Genomic DNA, 8,203 nt, shown 5'->3' with positions numbered 1-8,203 from the left:
GTCAGCATTCTCTAAAGAAACAGAACCAGTAGGATAGATAGATGATAGATAGATGATGACAGTTGAATAGATAGATAGATACTATAAGGGAGTGGCTCATGTTATTAGGGAGGCTGACAAGTTCCAAGGTCTGCAGGGTGAGTCAGCAAGTTGGAGACCCAGGAAAGCTGATGATATAGTTCCAATTGAAGTCTAAAGGCCTGAGAACCAGGAAGACCAATGGCATAAGTTCCCATCCAAAGGCCAGCAGGCTCAAGACCCAGGACAAGCTGGTGTTTTAGTTTGAGTCCAAAGGCAGGAAAAAGCCAATGTCCCAATTTAAATGCATTCAGGTACAGAAAATTCTCTCTTATTCGAAGGAAGGTCAGCCATTTTATTCTATTTGGGTCTTCAACCAATTGGATGAGGCCCACCCGCGTTAGGAAGCACAATCTGCTTTACTCAGTCCACCAATTTAAATGTTAATCTCACCCAAAAACACCCTCACAGAAACACCCAGAATAATGTTTGCCCAAATATTTGGGCACCCTGTGATCCAGTCAAATTCACACATAAAATTAACCATTACACTTGTCCAACACTCATTTCTTCTTATTTTAACTCCACGACTCAATTTTCTTTAGGAAACCAACCCAATCAACCCTTCTTCACGCTCAGTCTATGTAATTGGGCCAAAGCTAATCCCAGCCCTGAATTTGTAAGAATGGGCAATGATAGAATTACAAATCCCTGGATAGCATGACTGATTCTGAGACAAACCATTGAGTCTCAGATACTAGAACTTTAGCTATAAAGTGTTAGGAAAGTGGGAAATAAAATGAAAAGAGAAACTTTCTGGTGGGATTAATATGCTGGTAGGATATAGGGCAGGAATTGTTGGGGACCACTATGTGAAAAGGACCTACTGAAGAATAATGCCAATGCAGAAGAACAGAGCTAAGAGATGAGAGAGAGATTGAGAGAGAAGCTGAATTTTGGTGACATGGTTTGATTTGAACCCCTGACTCAAACATTTTAGTTGCATGAGTTACATGAGTTAGTTGCTTGAGTTTCATTTCCTGGTTAAGCTGATTTAAAATAAGGCCTCTTCTTTTGTAAACAATGAGTCCTGACAGGTCTGTGAGCACATTATGCTCAGAAAATAAACCAAAGGAATGAGCCTCTCTTATCTAAGGAGCAGAGAGCAAGCAGCTGGCAATTCAGCTTTCCAAATTGTTCTTTTGAACTAAGTTACAACATCGCTGAAGGCAGATGAGTGAGCTAGACTTAGCTCCTGAGGCTGAAACTAAATCTATCAACTACTAATGTCACACTATTAACTGGAAATAATTTTGGCCTTGAAATTCCTTCACTTTGACAATAAAAATTATCTGGCGTCACTTAATATGATCATATACAGTGTACATCAGAGCTGGGATTAGGGAGAGTGAGCATAGAGCTTAAAATCCCGTTCCCATTGTTCTGAGTGATGGAAACAGAATTTGAGACCCTGGATGGTTCCAGGGATAAGTTAGAAGTACAGGCTGGAGCTCTCTTGACATCAGCAAGATGATGGACTAGGAAGCCCTGAACTCTCCTTCCCTTCACAGATACAATGATTCAACAGCAATACATGGACCCGTTACGAGAAATCCAGAAACTAGATGAGAGGTTCCTATACCCTGGGCAAGTGCAAATCCAGCCACGTTGAAATCAGTAGGAAAAACAGAGAATCCCCCTCTTGCCATATGGTAGAGTACCATATGATTGGTAGGGAATCTCCAGTTCCAAGTTACTCCCTAAGAAGCAAAGGAGTTGGACGGCACATCTAGTGCTAAATTTTCTGAGCGCTACTCAAGGGACTGGGTTATATCTTGCCTGTATCAAAATGTTGACAGGGCCCTGCAATGGCTAGTTCCCTGGGATTGTCGTAATAGTGATACAAAAGTGCCTTGGAAGCACAGAGAGGGAGTGACTCATATACCATTTGTAGGAATGTAATCAAGAATGTTTTCTACCACTTTGGGTCTCAGTATCAGAGAAACAATATTTCTCCTAAAAAAAATAATTTATTTTACTTAAATTTAGAATGTTGTAACTGGTCAGATTTTTTTTCTTTGTCGTGACCAGTAGAATGCTTAGAACCAGTATATAGTCTATTCTAATGTAGCTCTAGTTTATTATGATAATCATTTTATATCCTAACTTGACCCCTGAATTTATCCTATTTTCTTAAAATTTCTCATTTATTTTCATCTCATTGTGCTATGTTACCTTTGTCTAAGATATTCCAAAGTCTTTGGTAATGAAGCATGCATAAATTATGTACATGTAAATCTTATTTTCACTTAAAATAAATAAGATTTTTCAAATGGTAATTCAAGCGGAAATCGTAATTCTTTTATAATAATCCTATGATTCTCATTTAAGTAAACAAAGCAGTACATACTGCTTTAAAGAAATTACAGGTAGATCAATGGGACAAAAAAAAATAACCAAGAAACCAATTCTAGTCTATATAATAACTTAGTGTAAGGTAAATTTAGTATCACAATTTAATGAGGAATAGAATGAATATTTAATAAATAGTGTTTGGATAATTAGATCATTATTTGGTAGGAAAACGTTTACTTTAATCAAATAAAACTTCTGATGGCTTAAAGAGTGAAATGTTAAAAATTAGCCTTGAACAAATGAGAAGAAATATATTTAATATTTATCAGATTTTGATATTTGGAATGCCTTATAAAGAATTAACCAATGTAAGAATCAAAACAGAAAAGGACAATAGGTCATAAAATAGAAAACTTTTCTACATTAAAAAAAACCATAAACAATCTTAAATGGCAAACAATATACTGGGAACTATCATTTGATATGAAATATGCCAGTTCAATATAAATATCTTTAAGATGTAAAGAAAAAAAGTGAGAAAAGAGCTAACATGGTTATAAAAGTGAGCCAATGGTTATAAAAAACAATTCAGAAAAAGAAAAACACAAAGGGCCATTAAGTACAATCTACTAATTCTCTCGTCTCTGTCATCTTACTTCTTAGAGTTTTACCTAAGGAAACAGCCTGTGGTGAGTCAGAGATTCATTTTACCAGGATTTGGATCGAGCATTATGTAGAATGGTGAGAAACTGGAAATATTTTACGTGTCTAACAATAAAGGATAATCGAATAAATTTCAGTGATAATGTAATAAAATGGGGAAAAAACTCATAAACTATTTCAAAAATAACTTTAAAAAACTAATTTTTCAAATGCCTTTAAAGTGATAAAAAGTATGATTCTAAGACTATGTATGTAAAGAAATATAATGAAATAATAGGTAGTAGGAATATAAGTAATTTGTAAAACGTCTTTCTTTTGTTTCTCCATTGTCTACAATGAGTATATGTTAATTTTACAGGCAACACCAAAATCTTTTTAATGGAGAAGAATTTCAAAAAGAGAGAGAATTTATTTTCTTTGTATATTTTACTGATCTTCAGAGATAACGAAGTAGAGGGGAATTTAAGCCTCCTGTTCCCAAAGCAACCTCAGAAAAGCTGGTCCCTCAAACTTCTATCTCTTACTCAGGAACACAGCCACGGAACAGGGTCTGACAGAGCCAGAACGTAGCCCTGGTCTCCTGCAGCGGCTTGAGGTAGGGGGTACAGCAGCAACAACCTTTTCTTTTCAGAGGCTCCATTTCCAGATCTTCTTGCATCCTTTCCCTGCCAGGCCAACCTCACAGAATGAGGGAGGGTCAGGGGTTATATTAAAATTTGGTTTAATAACATTAGGCTAGATACTGAGGAGCTGGCTAAATGTAGGCCTGCCTAAGAGAGATGCTTCCTGGAATTAAATCTGAATGAGGTGATTCATATGGGTGAGAATTTTTATGGACTGTATGGAAAGATTTGGAGCTTTTCTTCAAGAAGCATATACTTACAGTAACCTACCCAGGTTAATAGGATATGTTTGCTCCTTGAGACCAAGGTACCACCCCTAAAAAAGAAAGGAAGACTTGAGGAGAGGGTGAAAGAGCAGTGAGCAGTGTGACCCAAAAAGCAACCCTGGTGGCCTTTAAGCATGATGTATCCTGAATTTAGGGAAGTGGGCAAATTCACCCAGTCAGTAAGCTTTCTTATGTAATCACCAGAAGTGACCTCCCTTAGACTCATTACTTGCATATGAAGAACAGAACTAGTTTTATTTTTTATAATAAAAATAGTTTTTCTGAAGAGAAAGTATATGGCCTGAGATTTTAATAGATTATCTGAGAGTTTTTGACACTGATGAAGTTTGAGTTGAATTTCTGGCCTATCTTGCTTTAGGGTCAACTCTTCAGAAATCAGAGGCTCTAAGGAAAAAAAAAAATCCTTAATTTATCATTCTGGTCTTTTCTTGAGGGCATTTTGCCCATGCCTTAGAAAAGACAGGCCTAGAAGAGTCTGCTCAGAGATATTTCATGGAGGTGATCTCTGATTCTGGTAGACACCCATCACAGTGGATAATCAATACTCTAACTGTTCTCTAAAATATATATATATATATATATACACACACACATCTACACACACCCTTTTATAAGATAATGCTGAGAAACCTCTGGATACCGATAATGTAACACAAACTTGTTAAAAAACAATCATCTAAATTTTCTAGAACTATGCACATTAATAATACTAAAGTGAATATAATTTATACAAGAATTACTTCTTTCTTGTTCTTGATTAATATGCTACAAAAAATAACATGTGATATTAAACTGGGGCAGCTCCCAGGGATGTTGTGGTTGGAGTGAGAATTATACTAATCTGAGTGCATTTAAATGGGACAGAATTCAGATACATTTTTTCACGTGCTAGATTTCCTCTTTAAAAAAGGTGACTGCCTTAACACTATATGTTCTATTCATTCTCAGTCTTTGTAAAGTTCTGGGGAAAAGAGAATAATCCAAATTCTTGTGTTCAAGTCTCTTTTTGGCACTTAATTTTCACACCTGTTATACCGATTTGGAAACCCGATACTCAAAAGTCTCTAGTGCCCCTAAAGATAATCTGATGAAATATTGTTGTTGTTGTTGTTTTCTCCAGGCTCAGAAAACCTTCTGAACATCATAACCAGACTTTGGATGAGGGCAACTTGATCTTTTCACAGGTGTTCTTGTCTGTGACAAAGGACAAATTAAGTCTCTAAAATGACTCATCGGCTAGCTTTTTCCAATGACTTCTATTTCAAGGTCTTCTTTCTCTAATTAGCCTCCCCAAATGGACTGTTTAATGCATAAGTAATCTTGAACTTGCTCTTTTCTCTGACTGAAGAGAAAATTGCACTTCATTTTGTTGAGCTATGGTGCTTATGTTGCACATTTATCAAGGAGTGATATTTTAGAATTCTAGATGGCAGCTGTTCAGTTTCCTCATTGGCAATATTAGATTGGGAATTACTGATGGTTAATATATAAACCCTTTAATATGCAATCTAATCAAATTGTTCTAAATATTTAGCTTCTTAAATTCAAAATATTTTCCAAAGTATATTAGTTTAATGTGAACTAAAAACATTCTTTTTAAGATCTGGAGGAAAGTTGAAAACATTCATAACCTTTATCACATGGCCAAATAAATCGCTGATAGCAATATAGTGCAGTACGTTGAGTTGAATATCTTTCTAGCTCTGTACTTACATCATTTAAGTCTATTTCTACTACTTTCTTTTAAACAGAAAATAAAATACTTCAAAAAAATTTGTCTGAAAAAATGGCCATGTTTGCTTTGTGTTGTTTTACCAAGTCATTTTTGTTTTTGTTTGTTCTTCTGCTGCAAGTAAAGAAGTGGAACCAAATATGTGCATACAAGCTGAAATACAACTGACAAACAGAGTTCACAGGATTCCTTCCAGTGCTTGATACCACACTTACGAAGGCAACAAATAACAGTGTCTCTTCTGTCCCTACAAAAGGCAGAGTTCCCTTGAAGAGAGCAGGAACCCATGGAAGGACTGGATGACAAGTACTGAGGGGACTGAGAGCCCAGGGTATTGGGCAAACTTTAACTTCCCTTTCTAAGGGCTTAGGAGGCAGGAGGAGGAGGCACATAACCAGGTGGAAGAGGAGATGAGAAAGTCCCAGACCTAAGGAAGCACAGAGGTGGATGAGCACTTGGAGGTTATGTATGTACCACACCACCACCCAGGTGTACAGATCTGTCTCCATTGAATGAAACAGGAAAGTGGAATGGGACTTGTTCTTGGATTAGGCTGAGGCTCTAAGACAACAGGTAGAAACCGCTTCCAGATTCCAAAATGATGCTCAAGACTACCTCTGCGAGATTTGAAATGGACATGGTCAAAATCCAGTTTCGCCTTCCTCGAAAGAAGGGCATTAAATGGTCGAAATTAAATATCTGAAAAAACAGCAATTAGAGAAAACAAATTCTTCAAAGAGACTTGTCACAGTGCTAACTCTCACCCCTTCCTGACCCCAAGAAGTTCTCCATGTGGTTAAGAATGCTGGTTCTTAAGAGAGTTTAAAAGTTACACACTCTGAGTAAAAATAAACTTTCGTTATCCTCTATTTGCTGTCTGAAGATGCTTCAGTCCTGATAGTTCAAAATTTGATCTTCCTCCAAGTATTGTTCTGCCCTCTTTTCTTTGCCTCATCCTACTCAGGTTGGCATCTGGATACAAAAGTATGCTTGCATGTGACACAGTAAATAAAATGTCCTTAGGGTCATTTATTGTCCTCTGGATCCTTGCTGGTCTCTGATATGTTGCAGCTTGTTTAGTCTGGTACCCAGGTAACAGTGGCGGCATCCAATGAAGTGTGCTTTCCCCACTTGGTTCCTTGAAACATCATGCTGGCACCCTTTGCTGAAGTCATAGTTCTAGTTTTATGGTCACACTTGTGGTGTCTTCTTTCTAACCTCAGGCTTCTTTTGGTCCACTGCTAGTTTCATTTCCCATCCCTGCCAGGGATATAGTATGTGGCAGGATATGAAGAATTGTGCCATTTCTAAAATCCTGTCTGGTGCCATGTTAGATATAATGTCACGCCAACTGTGGGGCGGCTCTGAAATATATACCAGAATAAGCCCACTGTTCTAGAACGTGTTTATACTACATTTTCAAACAAAGTACAGCCACAAGGAGGCCAGGCAGCTGGGGTATTCATGTATTATAACTTGTATTTCTTCTTCTTTCTCCTCCCAGCCATCTCCTCTCAGAAATATGAAGTTTTTCCCCTGTTCCTCTGCAGTGGAAATGTCCCTGACAGCATATAACATTCCTCTCTACACTCTAATTTATAATAAAATGTAGTGATCCAGATTCCCTAGGCTTAGCATTTGATTAGTAAAAGGAATTTTGGCAAATTTAAACAGCTTTTTTGCCCCCTCTCAACAAAGCCTGAGTTTCAATGCTATGGTCTCATTGTAAATTTTTAAAAATATGGTTTTCCATTGACAGTCAAGAACTGACTTCTCTGTTCCAACCTCCTATGAAATGATGAAGTCATTGATTTAATAAGTACAGAGCTACACAACAACATGATTTCTGGGAATAAAAAAGTCAGTTTAATGTTTGCAAAAATATTACTTCTGTAAAAATAATAATCTAGATATATCTGCCTTTCAAAAACTGGAAGCTAAGAAAATAATGTATGCATCTAAGGCCATCGATGGTAAACTCCTTAAGACCAAATATTGTTGAGTTTCTCTACTTTGGGGTCTCTTGCAGATGCTGGAATCACAGAAATATATGGAGTACAGGACTCCATAGACCATTACAGAGAAATTTGGTACAATTAGAAATACTTTTCCTAGGAAACCAACATTAGTAGAATTCATCCTTTCACAACTTGGCCCCAATCTATCACTCCAGCCTCATTTCCCACTCCTCACCTGTGTCGACCTTCTCTTCCAATAAAGCCTTTGGAATGAAACCATGGACCTTTGGATCCATTGATTGCATTCCTGGATCTGTGTCTTTTGTTCTCAGTCCCCTAGGTGGGAATGCCGAGAGGTTAGGGCTTTAAGGAGTAGTCAAATCCATTAGGATTAAGTGAGTATCAAAAATTTTGCCTGCTGCTTGTATTTCTATCACACATATTAATCTTATATTGTTACAAGAATGGAAGTACCATATTTAGTAGATTCCTTTTAACAAAAAGAAAAAAAAAGAAGAAAAGAAAAGAAAAGAAAGAAAGAGAAGAGAAGAGAAGAGAAGAGAAGAG

Source organism: Pteropus medius, unplaced genomic scaffold (genome assembly GCF_902729225.1).
Source record: "Pteropus medius unplaced genomic scaffold, Ma_sr-lr_union100, whole genome shotgun sequence".
Lineage (NCBI taxonomy): Eukaryota > Metazoa > Chordata > Mammalia > Chiroptera > Pteropodidae > Pteropus > Pteropus medius.
Note: the sequence above shows the minus strand (reverse complement) of the source record.